The 18,662-nt window shown below is 45.6% G+C and overlaps 1 long non-coding RNA gene across 1 annotated transcript; it reads left to right on the top strand.

Moving 5' to 3' along the window:
- Positions 1–1,159: 1,159 nt before the first annotated feature.
- On the top strand, positions 1,160–16,056 carry LOC133259493 (uncharacterized). The gene is made up of 4 exons (XR_009740426.1): positions 1,160–6,431; positions 7,216–12,275; positions 15,299–15,454; positions 15,641–16,056. It is a non-coding gene; the product is annotated as an uncharacterized LOC133259493 (long non-coding RNA).
- The last annotated feature ends 2,606 nt before the right edge of the window (positions 16,057–18,662 follow it).

Here is an 18,662-nt window from a genome sequence, read left to right as displayed (position 1 = left end):
GGCAGGCCAGGAGCCCCTCTGGCAGCCACCCAAGGGGAGACCCATTGTCTAAAGCAGCTTGACTCATATCTCTGGAGAGCAGGACTGTCCTAACGTGGATAATCACCTTGATAAATTGCCTGAGGGTAGGAGAGGTTCCCAGCCAACACCCTAGGTGAGATAAGGAAACTACTCACGTTAGACTTGGGGAATTCACTTCTATTGCGTTTGCCTTTCCTTGTCTGATGTCGAAAGAGGAGGGCAGCAGGGAAAAGAGTAGAGAGAATGGGGGAGAGGGATGACCAGACAATACTGTGGACACTTGAGCAGCACAGGGACTGGGGCACTGACCCCCCCATAGAGTTGAAAGCACTCATAACGTGCAGCTCTCCCCGCCCATCAGGGGTCCCCTACATTCACATCCAGGGATCCAACAGAATTCACATCCAACAATCCAAGCAGAAAGTTTAAAAACAAAACCAACACTCTCATGGTGGCCTCTGTGTCCAAACCCCAGTTCTGGGTTAAATTTATGTGTGGACCTTCCGCCAACCTACACTGCCCTGCACTGCACACCTGAAGACGTGGAAGCCAGCCCTTCCTACACATACACAAACATCCCATAGAACACACATCACCCCCAAACTGACAAACCTTGCCATATTTACTACTGAAAACACCCATTGTTAGGGGACCTACTGTGTAGTTCCAGCAAGTGTTGTCCAGGGGGTCAACTGTGCTGTGAAATGGCTGAGGTATTGCCTAGAAGTGAAAGTGTTAGACGCTCAGTTGTGTCTGACTCTTTGTGACCCCATGGACCGTAGCCCGTCAGGCTCCTCTATCCATGGAATTCTCTAGGCAAGAATACTGGAGTGGGTAGCCATTTCCTTCTCCAGGGGATCTTCCCAACCCTGGGATCGAACCTGGATCTTCCGCATTGCAGGCAGGTTCTTTTCCATCTGAGCCACCAGGGAAGGCTGAGGTTATCTCGTAAGCTGAGGTTATCTTATTAAGCTGCAGGTTGTGTGTCTCTCCTTCCAGCTGTCAGTGAGCTCTGCTGCACACACAGAATCCTCAGTTTGGGGGTGATGTGTGTGCTATGGGATGTTTGTGTATGTGTAGGAAGGGCTGGCTTCCACGTCTTCAGGTGTGCAGTGCAGGGCAGTGTGGGTTGGCGGAACGGTCCACACATAAATTTAACCCAGAACTGGGGTTTGGACACAGAGGCCACCATGAGAGTGTTGGTTTTGTTTTTAAACTTTCTGCTTTGAAAATCATTCTAGATTGACAAGTTGGTTGGTTTAGTCACTAAGTCGTATCCGACTCTTGTGACCCCACGGACTATAGCCTAACCAGTCTCCTCTGTCCATGGGATTCTCCAGGCAAGAATACTGGAGTGGGTTGCCATTTCCTGCTCCAGGAGATCTTCCCAACCCAAGAATCGAGCCCAGGTCTCCTGCATTGCAGGCAGATTCTTTACCGACTGAGCTATGAGGGATTGACAGGAAGTTGCCAAGAAAGAGTGTACGGCAATGGGTGGAAGGGGAGGGGCATGTACCCTTTGCCAAGTCCTCTGTGGTGGTTACATCTTACGTACCTGCAGAGCGATATCAAAACCAGGAAACAGACATGGGTACAGTCCACAGAGTTTACCTAAATTCTCCGTTTTACCTGCACTCCTCTGTGTGTGTGTGTGTGTGTAGTTCTTTCACACATGTAGATTTGTGCAGGCACCACCACCATCAAGATACCAAGTACCATCACCCCCCGGAATCCCTCGAAGGACCCCCTCCATGGCCACACCCCCTCTTTCCCATCCCATCCCTGTAACCATAAGGATTTAAGCCCCTTGCAAATTGACAGAAATCTTGGGAAGGATATTGTATTTTTCCATACGACTTGCATGGGAGTGTGTCTGTGTGTGTGCAACAGAACTCAAACATTCCCATGTCTCGCCTGTCTTATCTTGACATTGAGGGCCATGTTGGTCTTTGCAACACAGCCCTGGAACTACGCTGATGTGACAGAATGACTCTGACTTCAGTGCTAAATAGCTCACACTCCAAAGTCCTCTCACCCACAAAGTCCACATGTAGACAGCTTCTGACGAGGGGTGGGGATAGCATCTGGGATCTAAGCCTTGTCAGCTGGGTCCCAGAGTGCCAGGGTGTCCGTGGAGATGGGAAGAGAGCCTCGTGGAGGTGGAAGCATTGGGGACTGTTTTACCAGAGTCATTTCCTCCACACCCTTGGAAACCTATGCCATGCCCTGTGACAGCAATTGTTCCATGTAGCACCCCAGAGTGGTAACATTGTGGAGAAAGGATTGTTGTTGTTCAGTTGCTCAGTCATGTCCGACTCTTTGCAACCCCATGGACTACAGCATGCCATGCTTCCCTGGCCTTCACTATCTCTCGGAGTTTGCTCAAACTCATGTCCCATTGAGTTGATGATGCCATCCAACCAACTCATCCTCTGTTGCCCCCTTCTCCTGCCCTCAGTCTTTCCCAACATCAGGATCTTTTCCAATAAGTTGGCTCTTTGTATCAGGTGGCCAAAGTTTGGAGCTTTAGCTTCAGTCCTTATGACAAATATTCAGGGTTGATTTCCTTTAGGATTGACTGATTTGATCTCCTTGTTGTCCAAGGATAAAGGATATGTTTTAAAATCTAGGACAAAGCAGCAAAGCCATGGCCCCTAGGGACCAGGCCCATGGGTGACTCTGGCTGCCAGAAGCAGGGGGATGTCCTCTCCTGAGGGGTCCCATGCTTCCAGCCCCACTCAGCCACAGCCACAGAGAGGCAATGCCTCGAGCCTTATTTTTCTAGACAAGTCAGGGCCTGAGCGTACAAGTAAACTCCTCTGAGTTTCAAACCGTGGCAACTAATTGAAAGAAGTTTTAAGTCCTTTGTCAATCAAACAAAAGGATGCAGGAGGCAGATTGGCCCCAAGCCAAATGGGATATTTCCCATCACTTCCCACTACTTAGTCACAAAAGGAGGGGACTGGATGTTGGCACCATGGATCATTCCAAGAGTACTCGTAAGCGCTTTATGAACTTATAAAGTCATTGTTTTTGTCAAATGACAGCTCTGGAGTCATGATAATTAAACTTTGTATAGTGCTGACAGGTTCACCACATCGATGCTGGTGCAGGTGTCCCCCATTTCCTCCTGGAAATGTCCCCCATTTCTTACACACACACACACACACACACACACACTTGCATCCTGCAGGTTTTCTCACTTGCCTGTCTCTTCACTAGTCCAACTCTGAAGCATTCCCTCAGGACTCCTTCACGTCTGCTTCTTCTGTGTCTGCCTGGGCCATATAGCCCCATCTAAGCCCCTACCCCTCGTTCCCTGCTCTCTGAGCTCCTGGGAGGTGGTGAAGTGCAGGGCTAGCTCCTACAGGGGCACAGATGGTCCCAGATCAGAAGTCGAACTCTCTTTGGGTTCCAGAGAAAGCCACTGGTGGGCTTTGCCTCAGGGAGTAATGCCACCCAAGTTATTTTACGAAGTTCTCTCCTTTCCTTATCTCTGCTCTCATGTCTCTTTGTACCCTTGGGTGCTTAGATTCATGCTTTTGACCAAGCAATGGTAACCATGATCTTTGCTGATGGGAATGCCTGCCTTATCCCCTCTGACTGCAGGAGAGAGATGACACAGGTGTCATTCTGTCGAGGGTGATGGATGAGATGACTGGGTGGCAAGGAGGCAAGCTGCTGGGTCATCTTAACTTCTTAAGGAGCAGGAATCATTTTCCTACAGCCATAAAGATCATAAACATGACCCAGCTCATCTCTCTCTCTCTCCCATGAAAGACACATCCATTATTACAGACAAAACATTTTTCTCATCAGGTTACCATTCATGGAGATGCTCCCTGGGACCCATTTAGTCTTTATTGTTTTAAACGGCCTGGGCTGGAGCATGAGGAAATTAGTCTTCAGTTTGTTGACCTTGAAAGCTTGATCTAGAAGGAGGTGGCGATGCCCACCCTGTCCAGCACCTGCCAGAGGTCTCTGGGCTATCCCACCGCCTCCCTCTCTGCCCCACTGTTTCTTGGCCACAGACTCCCTGGCCTCAGCTTTCCTCATAAATACTAAATGCAGGCCCATCTTGCGGGGAGGGGGGGTCTCCTCCCTCTGATGTAAACATGGCAACTCCTGCTCAACAAAAGTGTGCTTTCCCTGGTAGAGCCATAGTCTAGAATGCTCCTCTCCCCAACACATGATTTCTATCACCACCCCGTGTGTTAGTTTCTCTTTCATCTGAATTCTTGTTCATATGTTTGCCTGATCATTGTTTGTTTCCGCTTAGAATGTGGCTCCAGGAAGGAAGGGCTCCCTTGATCCCCTCTGTCCCTCAGAGGTGTGAACAGCACCTGACATTCAACCGCTGAGTGAACTTGAAGAATCCAAATGTCGATGTCCTTTAAAAAAAACTTTATAAATCTATCAGTTACTTAAAAAAAATTGAATTATAGTTGATATAATACACTTTTAAGTCTTGAGTTCCTGCGGTAGACAGAGCAAGGCACTGCTGATGGTCTTTTTAAAAAATATTTTAATTAATTAATTTATTTGGCTATGCCAAGTCTTAGTTATGGCATACAGGAGCTTTAGTTACAGCATGTGGGATCTAATTCTCTGACCAGAGTTTGAACAGGGGCCCCTTGCTTTGGGACTTCATGGCCTTAGCCACTGAACCACCAGGCATGTCCCAACTGCTGATGGTCTTGACCTTCCTTGACAACAGCAGACATAAGCATTTGTGATTCCTGAAACTCAGTCTTCTCATCAACCTGTGCAAGCATTTAGCTCTTGCAAACAGGCTCTCCAAGTCAAGGAACATTCCAGAGAAAGAAGGCGCTAGGCTCTGGAGTGGACGTGTACCGACACCCTTCATCTCGCTGTTTACTTTAGCACCATATGTTCACTTTCTTCCCGAGACTTTCATCTGGCTTCTTTCCAGTAGCCTGTCAGGAAGTTATAGACTAAGCACCCTTCAACGGTTAGCCCAGACTTTAGTTGTGTTTTGAAAGATGAATTTAGAGGTAATTTTCCAATTACCAGTGGTCGTCACATAAACAGACAAAAGACCGCTGAGTCTTTGCCTTGGCACAAATGGGCCTTCACTCCGGCAGGAACCGGTTGTGGTGTCTTAGTGATGAATGCAGGGAATCAACAGCTTAAAAGCCAATTAGCTTTCTGCTTCTTTTACTAATGAGGGGACAGTGCCGGGCAGAGTTTGGCTGCTTGAGAATGGAGTTCAATAGGGCCAGCCGTGGAAGTTAACCTAGCAGAACTGATGAAGGGAACACACTTCAAGGACGTCTGTGTTCTTAGCAGTATCAGAATTCTCATCTTCATCTGATGGAACGATTCTGAGCCCGAATTATCAGTGCAAATGTTCAGGATGTAATAGCTATTGACGCTTATTCTAGATAATAATGCCTAAAGATATCGCTGGGACATTTTTCATGGGAGCTTGACTCTGCAAGTGGAAGTTTTTCTGCACTGTTGCTATCTGCAAAAATGTCAAACTTATACACGCTAATATTCATAAGGTGGCATTGGTATTTGTTTCTACAGTTGTTTCTGTGGCATTGTGCTTCATTATAATGAGTGTGGGTTGTGTCACGGGTTGATGGCACAGGGTGACCAATGGGATGGGGTGAGGGGGTGATTACCTTGAGGCTGTTGCTTGGGCTCAGGGTCTGATTTGCTGCCATGAAGGTCTAGGAACTTAATTCTGTCAGGAAGGCACTGATGTATCAGTTGGTGCCAATTTCTTAATTTACAGCAAAACACTCCCTTTCTAGAAAGATAGGCCCCAACTCTACCATCTAGGGTTTCTCATTTCTCGCAGCTACTGTGATTAGTACTGTGGCTGGTGGACAGACAGACCAGGTGAGTCGTAGCTCCACTGGTTAGCTCCAGCAAGCTGCAACTTTTCTGAGACTCATTTTCTGCCTTTGTAAGACAGCCGTCCGGCCTCCTACTCATAGGATGACTGGGAAGATTAAAGGAAAATACTTATGTAAACTGCTGGGTCCAAAAAAGAAGCATTGCATGGTTTTAATGAGACAGCTAAATGCAGTGGTTTAAGAGTATAGACTTCAGGGTCAACGAGTGGCTTCCTGTTCCAGCAGTTGTCCCCTGAAATAAACTGGTTCATTTTTCTGAGATTCAGTCTTTTCATCTGCTAAATGGGATCACAGTAGCATTTACTGAACAGAATATTATTACTGCATAGATTTTCTTGCATAGATCTTCTTATGTTGAAGGACACATGGAGTGGTGATCGTGCTGCCTGGAAATAGCATGGGCTCTGGTGAACAGAATCTGCCCTGTCATGAGGAATCAGTAGTTTGGCTGGTGGAAACCACAGTAGCTATGGTGACACCACCAGCAACCAAGCAGAACAAGCAAGAGGTGAAGGCTGCCTGGTGAGCACAGAACTGAGTGAAGAGGTTGACTGTAGCCGGCAGAGCTTCTCCACCCATCATTTATTGGTATTTCCGGTGGACATGGGTTTGAACAAGCTCTGGGAGTTGGTGATGGACAGGGAAGCCTGGCATGCTGCAGTCCATGGGATCGCAAAGAGTTGGACACGACTGAGTGACTGAACTGAACTGAACAGGCGGAGGGATTCTCTGTGTGGGGCTGTTTGTGCCATTACCCAGGGCTGAGTTGCATCTCTGGTGTCTACCCCCAGATGCTAGTATCACCACCCCACTGTGACGACCAAAGATGTTGTTGTTCAGTCACTAAGTTGTGTCCAACTCTTTGTGACCTGGTGGACTGTAGCATGCCAGGCTTCCCTGTCCTTCACTGTCTCCCAGAATTTGCTCAAGGTCATGTCCATTGAGTCGATGATACTATCTAACCATCTCATCCTCTGTCACCCTCTCCTCCTGCCCTCAATGTTTCCCAGCATTAGGGTCTTTTCCAGCACTTCACATCAGGTGGTCAAAGTGTTGGAGTCTCAGCTTCAGCTTCAGTCCTTCCAATGAATACTCAGGGTTTTGGACACTGACACATATCCCCAGAGTGAGGAGAGATTCACCCCACTGGAGGAGCTCTAGTCTAAGGGGCAGCCTCACCCAGAAGTCCACTGTCCTCTGTAACACACTTCAGTGTCCACACCTGTGCAGACTCCTCCCTGACTGAAAGTGTGCTCTGATCTTCCCTTTTCCAGACTAATCTCTGCTATCATTTGTCTGATGACAGATACCGAACGGCTACAGTGAACCAAGTACCTGGCGGGTAGTTTATCGGGGAGTGAGGCTCAGCCTCTCCCTCGGGGACACTCCCTCCAGACCTTCCACCTCACGCCCTCCGTCCACACTCTCCTGCTCGGGTCTCTGTCTTGACTCCAGCTTTTGGAATCTCCCTTCAGCCTGGACCAGGACACCCCTCGCCCCCTCGGAATCAAGACTTCTCTGCAGAGAATCACTTCTCTGGAGAGCTCATCTTTTCCCCCGTGTGATTGCCCACGGCATCTTCTAGCATTGTGATCCTGGGGGATGCGAATAAGCCTCGCTGGACCACAGGTTCCTGTGTAAAACGAGAACAATGATGTGTCCCCCAGGTGATGCTTGCATGCAGGTGGACCGAGATTCCAGGCCCTTTTACCTGTTCTCTCTCTTTTCTAAGGATAACCTTGTTCTCAATTGTACCTCCTCTGACCGCTTGATATTTACCACAAAGTGATTTTTAAAGACAGGGTTAAGTTATCGTGTCTAAACTTCAGTTTTTGGTTCTATACTCCTGATGCCTATATTTGTCTGCATTACTATCCAGTTTCAAAATGCTCCTTACCAGCAGAACTCAGTAGTCTGTAGATCTCTATATCATGGCCAGAATAACTTTGTTGTTGTTGCTGAGTCGCTAAGTCGTCTCTGACTCTTTGCAACCCCAAGGACTGTAGCCCACCAGGCTCCTCTGTCCATGGGATTTCCCAGGCAAGAATACTGAGTGGGTTGCCGTTTCCTTCTCTAGGGGATCTTCCCGGATCAGGGATAGAACTTGGGTCTCCCGTATTGGCAGGTGGATTCTTTACCACTGAACCACCAGGGAAGCCCCATCTAGAAGAGCTTGCCCCATTGTAATTTGGACTAATGTCAGAGAAGGCTTGGCTGAATTAGTAAAAGTGCAAATAATTTTCCAATTTATGAAATAAGGTATTTTATCACATTCAAAACAAGCAAGAACTGGGCTAGTTAACTATGGGTGAAGAAGACGGGGAACTTCATTTTGTAAGATCTGGATTGCCTGTGCATTTTTTGTCCCTGTGCAGTACCCACCAGTACATAAGTGTATCCATAATCTCTGCTCTGCTTAATGTGTTAGGGAACAGCTTGAACTCTTAAGGAGCTTCAACAGTCACCAGAAATCCTGTTGACACGGTTAATTTGCTTAGCAAAGGCTTTCTCAAAGGATCTTAAAAGGTAAACTTTAACTCGGCCTCTGTCAGGATTGCCGTTAGAGGTGCAGAACTGATGAAGTTAACTTAGCTCGTTTCCACCTCTGATGCACTTACCAGGGCAACAGTTCCATATTCCTGAAATACATAATGTTCATGTCATGACACCGTTTTTATAACTGCTTCACATAATTTAATTTGGGGCACCCAATTTAATTGTGTGTGTCCTGCTTTAACTATGGATTTTTCAAAGGTAAATGAATATTTTTAACAGGAAATCTTAATTCCTGCTCACCCACACCAGCACCTTGTTCTTTGTCTTAGAACTTGAATCATTGCCATGACGTCTCCCGGAAAGCTTGCTTGTCTAGCCATGGGTCAGATTTGCGCTGGTCTCTAACAAACTGTGTTAATTTCTTCGATATTCAGTTTCAGTGTTTTGGAATTATCTTCCATTTTTCTCCCTTCTCAGAATCATAAAGATCAGATTTAAGAAGAGAAGGGGTCTAGAGGCAGAAAACAGGAAGTTTTCATATAAAATCCTGTCCACAGGATCTCTCAGATCTGCAAAATGAAAATGGATGGATTAGCATGACAGAATTCTGAAAAGATTTTTAAGAGAGAGAGGGCAGAAGGGGAGCCATGGAAGAAGGCAGAAATGTCACAAAGGGTGTTTCATAAAACACATGAAATGGCTCTCTAAGCCATTTAGAGATAATGTGACGTTTAAGGCTGGAGAGGCAGTGCTGGCTGTGGAGGGGTGGGGCTGGCCCAGGAATATTGGGTCTTTAGTATATGCCCTGATGCAGGGCAAGATTAGGAGAAAGATGGGACACCAACCACAGTTACCAAGTAAATTCATACAAGGCCAGCAACATCGACCATTTGTTGTTGTTGTTCAGTCGCTAAGTAATGTCCCATTCTTTGTGACCTCATGGACTGTAACACACCAGGCTCCTCTGTCCTCCACTGTGTCCCGGAGTTTGCTCAAATTCTTATCTATTGAGTCGACAATGCTATCTAACCATTTTATCCTCTGCCGCCCCCTTTTCCATTTGCCTTCAATCTTTCCCAGCATCAGGGTCTTTTCCAATGAGTTGGTCTTTTCCATCAGGTGGCCAAAGTATTGGAGCTTCAGTTTCAGCATCAGTCTTTAAAGCCCCAAAATGGAAACAACCCAAGTGTCCATCAATGGGTAAGCAAAACGCGATATAAACACACAGTGGAATACTATTCAGCCACGAAAAGGTATGAAGTATTGACATATCCTACAATGAGGATAAACCTTGAAAATATTATGCTAAATGAAGGAAGCTCCAAAAGGCCACATTTTGTATGATTCCATTTATAGAAAATTTGATTTCATTTACAGGCAAATCTATAGAGATGGAAAAGGGATTGGTGGTTGCTAAGGGGTTAGGAGATAGTAATGAGGAGTAGCTGGGAATGAGCGACTCATTTCCCTTTGAGGTTATGAAATGTTTTAAAAGTGAGTGGGGTGATGGTTGCTTACTTCTGTGAATATATTAAAAACCACTGAACTGTACACTGTACTTTTAAAGGTTGAATTATTTTAGGGTGTCTGAATTATGTGTTATGGGGGGGAGAGAATTAGGAGGTTATGGTCATAAAAACTTGAAATAGGATTTTTATAATCGTTATTTCTGTTAACAAAAGCAATACTTCCAGTTGCTGAGTTGCTGGAAAGAGTTTGGGGTTTGGAATTCAGAGACCTGCCTCTAAGCTTCAGGCAAATCTCTTAAACTCCCAGGGCCTCAATTTCCTCATCTAAACCTTAGGGAGTTAGATAAAATGATCCATGTGTTCCTTTCCAACTCTAAATGTTCTGTGATTTCCAAGATTCTCCTCCTATCTTCTTTCTTCCTAAGCATCACCCCCAGAAAATTCCACCTGACACCTCCCTGCTATCACTGACATGAAGAGGGCTTATTGTGTTAAATAACTTTGAATGTTTTATATGCTGGGTTTCCCTTGCACAGGATATCCTTAAAGCCGGACATTCTTAACTCTTCTTAAACTGTCCCATACAATTCTAAAATTATTTAGAAACATCATGCATGGGTCATCAGAATTGTGACCATTGACCTATGTTTATGTAACCTTCTGGTTACACAATCAAGCCAGGTGAGGTTAGAAAAAGGAGTGTCTGGACTTTTGTCCAGTATCTGCCCGTGGGATCAATTTATCACCTTATTTTCTTTCTTGATTCCTGTTTATGTCTCCTGATCTTATTCAAAGTGACTTGAAAACATTAGGTACAGCTCTTGATTCTATTAAACTGATGGCTCTAAGTGAAAAAAACAAGACTGTCAACTTAGAGCTGCAGATAAGGCCAGTTTCTGGGGACATGAGGACAGCAAGCTTTACCTGAAACTGACATCTGAAAGTTAAAGGTGGAGGGGGCTGGTGGGGAGGAAAGAAAGTAAAGAAAAGGAGTTATGTTACAGTCGGTAAAGGTTAGAAATGAATCACCAGATCAGGGTAGGAAACCAAGTAATAAAATAAGTGCATAATAGTGGGTTGCCAGGCAGACAGTGGGCTAATACTAAAGTGACAATTGAATACAGAAGTGGGGGCTGAGCGAGGGAAGAGTGGGCGAGATGGAAAAACAAAGGAAGACATCATCAAAGCCAACACAGAGGGGAAGAGCAGTCTGTCACATTGTCTTTGGAGAAATTAAGAAGCCAGACAAATTATAAGTGTATCTTCCCTGGGAAACATGATCAGACAGTCTCAGGTTGGCACTCCTGGAGGGGTGGTGAGTGGCGCTGTGGGGTCCTATGGGTTGACGTCTCCGACTCCTTTGGGGACAGTCAGGACTTGACAGGGTTTGCAGGTGTCAGCGAAGTGCAAGAGTGAGAGCAGGGTGATGCTTGGGGGTTTTGCAGGACCTCTGGATTTTTCTGTTCAGAAAGAGAATAGCAGACAGAGGCAAAGACAAGTAATGTTACTGGGGAGGGGAGAGCTGTGTATTCAGCTGTGGGCTGCCAGGCCTTATCGCTCTGATTTTTCCCAAGGCCCCGTGCAATGGGGCTATTCTCATTGTGCTGTTCCATACGAGAACCCTGGGACAGCTTGCATGACCACACGCAGCAAGGATGCCCTGCTTCTAACCTCCCTGACACCTGTCTCCCTTCCTGGGTCTCCTTCTGGAGCCACTGCATGCATGGTTGAACATGCCTCTCCCAGCCAGGGCTGGAGGGAGGGGTTTTCAGGGACCACCTGGACTTGGATGACATGGATTTCGCTTGTCCTGACACCATAAAGGAAATGGACAGGGCCACTCTGAACACTTGATCTTTTTTTGCATTCAGTTGTCTTTTTCTTCTCTCCATTGGCAATGGCTTCAGAATAATGCCTTGCACAGAGTGTGTCTCATTGTATCTCAGGAACAAGCTGCACAGAAACCCCCCATCCCCCTCCCCCCAACAAACACCAGCCATGCCCAAGCAGCCTGCAGAGCTGGCCACAGCCTGGGGTTCAGGTGGGCCTCAGGTGATGCATGGGGCAGCTTAGCTCAGCGTCCAGGTGAAAGGAAGGGTCTTGGCAAGATGGGATTCCTCACTCCATCTCTCTCTAGCCCACAGAGTCAGGCAACCACACACAGCCACAGTGGCCTCTGCAGTCTAAGAAGGGTTTCAGTCTCCTTCTAGAAGTTTCTCTCCAGTTCTCAAATGTCATGACCAAAGGAAGGAAGAAAGTCTGACTTTGAAATTGATGCCTTGACACATCAAGGCAAAGAAAGTTTCTAGCGGACGGCCCAGGCCTTGCTGTTTTGTGAAGATAACAGGAAGAGTAATTTGTTTTCAGAGTGTAATTTTATTGTATCTTAATGCAAAAGAAGGTGAGATAAATTCCTTATTATTTTATAATAACCCTATCATTTTTAGAATACCATACTGTTTTAATAAGCATTTCACTGCAAGTGATGAATATGTAATTGCATTTCTTATATGTTAGCATATTATAAGTTAGCACCAAAAGCTTTCCTTTTTTCCTCCTTTAATTTTTATATTTTCACCATTGAAAATCTTTTAAACATTTCAAATGGCTCATTCAGGCTTATATTGCAGACTTTGCGCCACAAACCTTTTGCCATCATCTTTCTTTTTCAGATGGCAAATTACCATGAAAGGTTTAATGAATAAATAAATTAAAAATGACCAGAGAAAGGTCCCAGCAAAGCAGTATGTGTTTGGGGCATTTTGGCTGACATTTAGCAGATAGAGACGGTCTTATGATCTTATGATGAAAGATGAACTTAAGCCCCCCCACCACCCACGCTGACTCTCCTTCCTGACTCCTAAGAGTTTTCATGGCGTGGTTATGTAAATGCACAGAACATGAGGGAAATTATTGTTTAAAAAACAAATGAATCACCAATTTAAAGGCGTTTCTGCATTCTCGCTCTTATGTCTATGGTGACTCATGACGGTACTGCTTTTTCAGAGATGAAGTTTGGAACAAGTTTGCAGGCCTGTATTGATCCCTTTGTTAACTTACCATCGATCATCTAATTTAGTGCTGTTGTTATTTATTCCCAGCAAGACACTTGCTTGGGTTTTTTGGTACTTTGTTTACTCAAAGAAGAATTCTTGTACAAAGTCAGGAAACTAGAGAGGTAAAGTACTTAATACGGATAAAACCTGGAGCCTTCTTGATGTGCTTGGAAGTCCACACAAGACATAAGAGTGGCAAGGAATCTGGGGCCTGGGCAGGGCCCCCAGAGCTGTCCTCCTGTTATGTTAAGGGGAACATTTACTTCTGGCTGATTTTCCCGTAGCCCAGTGTTAAGACTCAAAGCTCCCATCATTTTTTTTGGTGGCAGGGTCGGCAGGGGAGCACCATGCAGCATACTGGATCTTAGTTTTCCGACAAGGGATCAACCCATGCCCCATGCAGTAGAAATGTGGAGTCTTAACCTCTAGGCTGCAAGGGAAGTCCCAAGCTCCCATCCTTAAACCCAATGTTGTGAGGAACCCAGGAGTAGATGACTCAGAATTGGGCTCCTCTTAACCAAGCTCATGAGACTGATGTTTAGAACAAGAACCCCAACATGCTAACCTGCAATGAGACCAGAGCTGTGCTGGGACTGAGCTCCTGGCATCTACATCCTGCATGGCTTTCAGAAGCCAAATTATACTCTCAGCATGCCCAGGAGTGGAGAACTCAAGCAAAGGAGTTGGTTAGCATAAGCTGAATTTACTTATGCAGACAACAGCAGCCACTGGATATTTACCATGGTCAGATCTGGGACATAATCATGACCAAGACTGACAAGGTGTTTGTCCAGCACAGAGCTCATCATGATTGAGTCAGGGATTCTGAATTTAACCTATAACAATTGAAGACACTAATGTCAAGTAGTAGTAAAGGAAGTAAAGGAAAGAGACACATGAGGAGACAGTGTGCTGGGGGGTCCTGGGAAGGGCTGAGCCCCGAGTGGCAGGAGGAATGCTCCAGGCAGAGACAAGAGCAGGTGCAAAGGCCCTGAGGTAGAAACAAAGGTGGCTCAAGGATGTGACCAAGTTTAACTCACAAAAAGGAAGCTGGTTTTGGAGTTCTGAAGAGCTCCTTGTAGCTCCCAGGGGCTGATCACAGACTGATATGGAGGGTGAGGTAAGCAGATTTAAAAAAACCAATGGCGGTTTTTTGATATTGATATTGATACCTGTGGCGGATTCATTTTGATATTTGGCAAAACTAATACAATTATGTAAAGTTTAAAAATAAAATAAAATTAGAAAAAAAATAAATAAAAAAAATTAAAAAACCAATGGACTGAAAATTTTCGGATTCTTCTTGTTGCTCTATGCACCATCCCACACCCATCTCATCCTTCACATCAGTTAGCACGGTATCTGGCCTCATGAATTGCATGAATATGGGCTTCCCTGGTGGCTCAGATGGTAAAGAATCTACCTGCAATACAGGAGAGTGGAGTTCAATCCCTGGGTCAGTAAGATCCCCTGGAGAAGGGAATGGCAACCCACTCCAGTATCCTTGACTGGAAAATTCCATGGACAGAGGAGCCTGGTGGGCCACAGTCCATGGGGTCGCAAAGAGTCAGACATGACTGAGTGATTAACACACTTTATGTATCAGTAAATGTCCCAGGCACTTGTAGAAAGGGAAGGAGCAGCATGGGCAAAAACTTATTTAGCAAAAGTAAATCCCCTTTTGTTAAAATGTGAGTGCCTGCAACTGGAGATAGTAAGGTCATCTCACAGAGATTACCCATCCAGGCCTCTATTTGCATGGAAAGTTAGATTTCATCTCTGACTTACACTTAAAAAAAAAAAGAACAACATGTGTCATATGAAACTTTTTTGACATGACAATACCTGGAATAATTAGATACATAAAGAACAATGAAACGCCAAGTGTTTCTAAGTATATTTGGAGCAGTTATTATCCACCATCAGTGCCTTTCAAATGTCACTTGTGGAGTGTTCCTCTGTTTGTCTTGAAGAAAACTTTTTCGCTGTTCTTCTTTAAAGTAGTTGAGAGTATTTTAAATCTCTGTGTTGAACTAAGGCAAGTCACTCCAAAATTAAAGTGCTCAAAACCTTTATTTTGAAAAGCCCAAGTGGTGCCCATCAAATCAGTGAGAAGAACATTCTCTTTTCAGAATTTAGCATGCTCTTCTGGAAATGTCAGATGTGCTCTCATTTAAATAATGTGACATCTCACAAGGAGACGTCTGATGAGCATCGCATTCAATTGTTAAAAGTACGACAAAAAAAGTCCAAGAAGTTCCCCCCACCCCAAAATCTATCATTAATAATTCACATGAGCTACTTTATATGTGGACGCCTACTGAATGTGATTTAATTTCTCTCTCTTTCTTTCTCTCTGCAAATGGAGGCTCTGAAGACTCATTTTAACAGAAGCAACACCTGAAATTTTCACTTGAAAGGAAAAAACAAAGCATTACATTTGCTCAGCTGTGTTTTGCGTGTTCAAAATGTATGCAAAAATGTTCTAAACACAGAAGTGCTTGACGTGCATCTTTAAATACAGGTATTTTGCAAACATGACGTGCCCTCCAGCATGTGAAATTTTATTTATTTATTTATTTTTTAAATTTTATTTTATTTTTAAACTTTACATAATTGTATTCAGCATGTGAAATTTTAATTTACCACCACAGGCCAGCTCACGGAGAATCCAAGCTTGCTTGTTTGTGGCTCGTTGCATTTTTCACAGGTGCCCACAGCATTCAAAATGCTCATGAATCTTGAAACTTGGAACCCAGAAGTTATAATTTGCTGAACAGAAATAAACACAAGAAATAAACACGAGTCCCTGAAGGACTGGTTCATGGCTATCATTTTCCTGAAATGCCAGAGGACCAGGAAGACAAGTGTCTTCCCATCCTGAATACAGGATGGGTTAATGGAACAGGTCAGTGGGAAGGGTACTAAAGAGCTGTTCCTATGCCTGGGATTCAGCCTTTTCCTCTTTCTCTTCCTTTGCCCTGCGTGCATGCTCAGTCACTTTAGTCGTGTCCAATTCTGTGTGACCCCATGGACTATAGCCCACCAGGCTCCTCTGTTCGTGAGTTTCTCCAGGCAAGAATACTGACGTGGGTTGCCATGCCCTCCTCCAGGGGATTCTTCCCAACCCAGGGATCAAAACTGCGTCTCTTATGTCTTCTTTGCTTGCCACCCTTGGTCAAAATATGGAGGCCTGACTTTAGCCCAGGGAGAAAAAGGCTGACCTTGCTGTCAGGTGAATTCTTGGACAGGCGGCTCACCCTTACCTGTGGACCAGCCGTGGCACCCACAGTGTCAGGACCAATGGCTTCCCCAGTGCTGAATGAGATCAGGGATGGAAAACCACTAAGAAATGCTGCTCGCACAGCCCCCCAGTCCAGGACATGGCTCTGTGAAGGAGAGACCGTCCTCTGTTGGAGAAAGTCAAGTCAGGAGGACCTGAGTCACCGTGGGCACTTGGGATGTGGCCCATGATGCAGAATCAAGCGGGGAGGGAAGCATGGTGGGCTGCCATGCTCCCTCTTCCCGGGCTTAAATTAATTTCTTCAAATGTTCTCATTAGTTAACGATGATTGATAGAGTGGAGATATTATTAATAAAAATTAGGTACCCAGCCTGGGAATGGACTTTGGTTCGTGCCTCGGCACTTAGCAAAGGTCAGGTGTGAAAAGGGTATTTTCAGCGGCTTGCGATTGGAATGCGTCTGGCCAGATGGAAAATGACTCCAGCCATTTATCAAAGCTGTCAAGACACGTCTCCCACCAGAATTGTTTACCAATATTCACAATGAGCTCTGCGGGCTGATAATAGGAGCCCGGTTGGCTGGAACTCTGGATTTGGGGAACGACTCGGGATATTTAGTGCACCTATTTGATTCAGTGTGGGTACTCCTGTGGTTGCTGATGGTCTTAATTATGAGAAGGCACTGTGGGACTTCTGGAAAAGTAAACAACACTGCTCGGAAAAACGCCTTCCCCGGCAGCTTCGAATAAGCCCAGGTAGACCGTGCTCCAGGGAGCTGATGCAACGAGGGGAATGGAGTGAAAAACGAGCCGCTCGCTCCACACATGATAACATGAGTCTGATTCCAGGAAATGAGAAGGTAGAAGAGTAGACAGGAAAGCATATGGAAAAAGTTAAATAAAAACCTGAGGTGCTGCTGCTGTTGCTCCACGGTTAGGGATTTAGTAGGGGTGGTGCATGGATTGGGCGTATTTATCGCCTGCACCCTGTGCTTGTCACTATGGCCGTGGGAAGTTCCACTCCTCCCTGTATAGAACTTGTCCTCCAGCTTGGTTTGTTTAGCGATCGTTTGCTGTACACCTACTATGTGCCGGGCTTGGTTTAAGGGGGCGGAGTTTGATGAAAGGAGTGAGAACACAGACTCCTAGAAATCAGGGGTCTTGCCTTTGCCTTTCTGTCCCTGCGAAAAAAAACATACAGTGTGGAATCTAGAAAAGTGGTACAGATGAACCTATTTGCAGGCAGAAATAGAGATGCAGATGTAGAAAGCCAACTTGTAGACATAGTGGGGAGAAAGGGAGGGCAGGTCGGATTGGGAGAGTAGCATTGATGTATTTACATTGCCACGTGTAAAATAGATAGCTAGTGGGAAGCTGCTGTAAAGCACAGGGAGCTCAGCTAGGTGCTCTGTGATGACCTAGAGCGGTGGGATGGGAAGGGTGGGAGGGAGGGCTAAGAGGGAGGAAATATATGTATCCATATAGCTGATTCACATTGTTGTAGAGTAGAAACTAGCACAACATCATAAAGCAATTATACTCCAATAAAAAATAAAAACATAAAGGTGTTTATTTGGGCTACCAGGTATGATCTGGCTACCCTCTGATGTAAGTACTATAATTATCCTCACCTGAGGGGTGAGGAGACTGAAGAAGCATACAGAGACTATGACTTGACTAGGCCACGTGGTCCAGGTAGCAGTGGAAGTGTTGGACTCTGGCGTCCATGCTGTTGGCTACTATGCCTCCCTGAAGGACACTGGGGGGCCCATCTTCAGGTTGAAATACCCAGCCAATCTCTGTTTCTCATGACTGGAATGCTCAAAGAGGGTCCACTGCTCAGCGACGTTGACCCATCTCTGTATTAAAACTGGTGTCTGGGAGCCCAGACTTCCCACTGTGTTCCAGCCCCATAGCAGTTGGCCCTGCCACGTGGAGAGGGAGCCCACAGGGGCTTGTGGGCTGAGGTCAGCCCCTGAGACAGACGACTGTGCCCTAGACCCTGTGGTCCTGGCCAGGCACACCCGCAACAAGGCAGAGAAGGATTGAGAAAGAGGCCTCTTGCGTCACAGCTTCCCTGAGGGAAAGTAACCTGGCCTAACCTAACCTCGGCTTTTGGCAGAACTGCAGAATGGAATTTTTTTTTTAAGTTTTTTTTTTTTTTTTGATGTGGACCATTTTAAAAGTCTTTACTGAACTTGTTACAACACTGCTTCTGTTTTATGTTTGGGATTTTTGGCTGTGAAGCATGTGGGATTCTAGCTCCCTGACCAGAGATCAAATCCTCACCCCCTGCATTGGAAGCTGAAGTCTTAACCACTGGATTGACCACCAGGGAAGTCCCTGGAATTCTGCCTGATTGAAAATTAAAGAATGACAGACACTAACACATATAAGGGGCAGAGGTCTCCCCAGCTCCTGCTTCCCATTTTCCCATCTGAAACACTGACTCACTGATGAGATGAATCTCCTCTATCTGTGTTGGCCTGA

Source organism: Bos javanicus, chromosome 13 (genome assembly GCF_032452875.1).
Source record: "Bos javanicus breed banteng chromosome 13, ARS-OSU_banteng_1.0, whole genome shotgun sequence".
Lineage (NCBI taxonomy): Eukaryota > Metazoa > Chordata > Mammalia > Artiodactyla > Bovidae > Bos > Bos javanicus.
The sequence above is the reverse complement of the archived record's forward strand: the minus strand, read 5'-3'. Positions and strand labels throughout refer to the sequence as shown.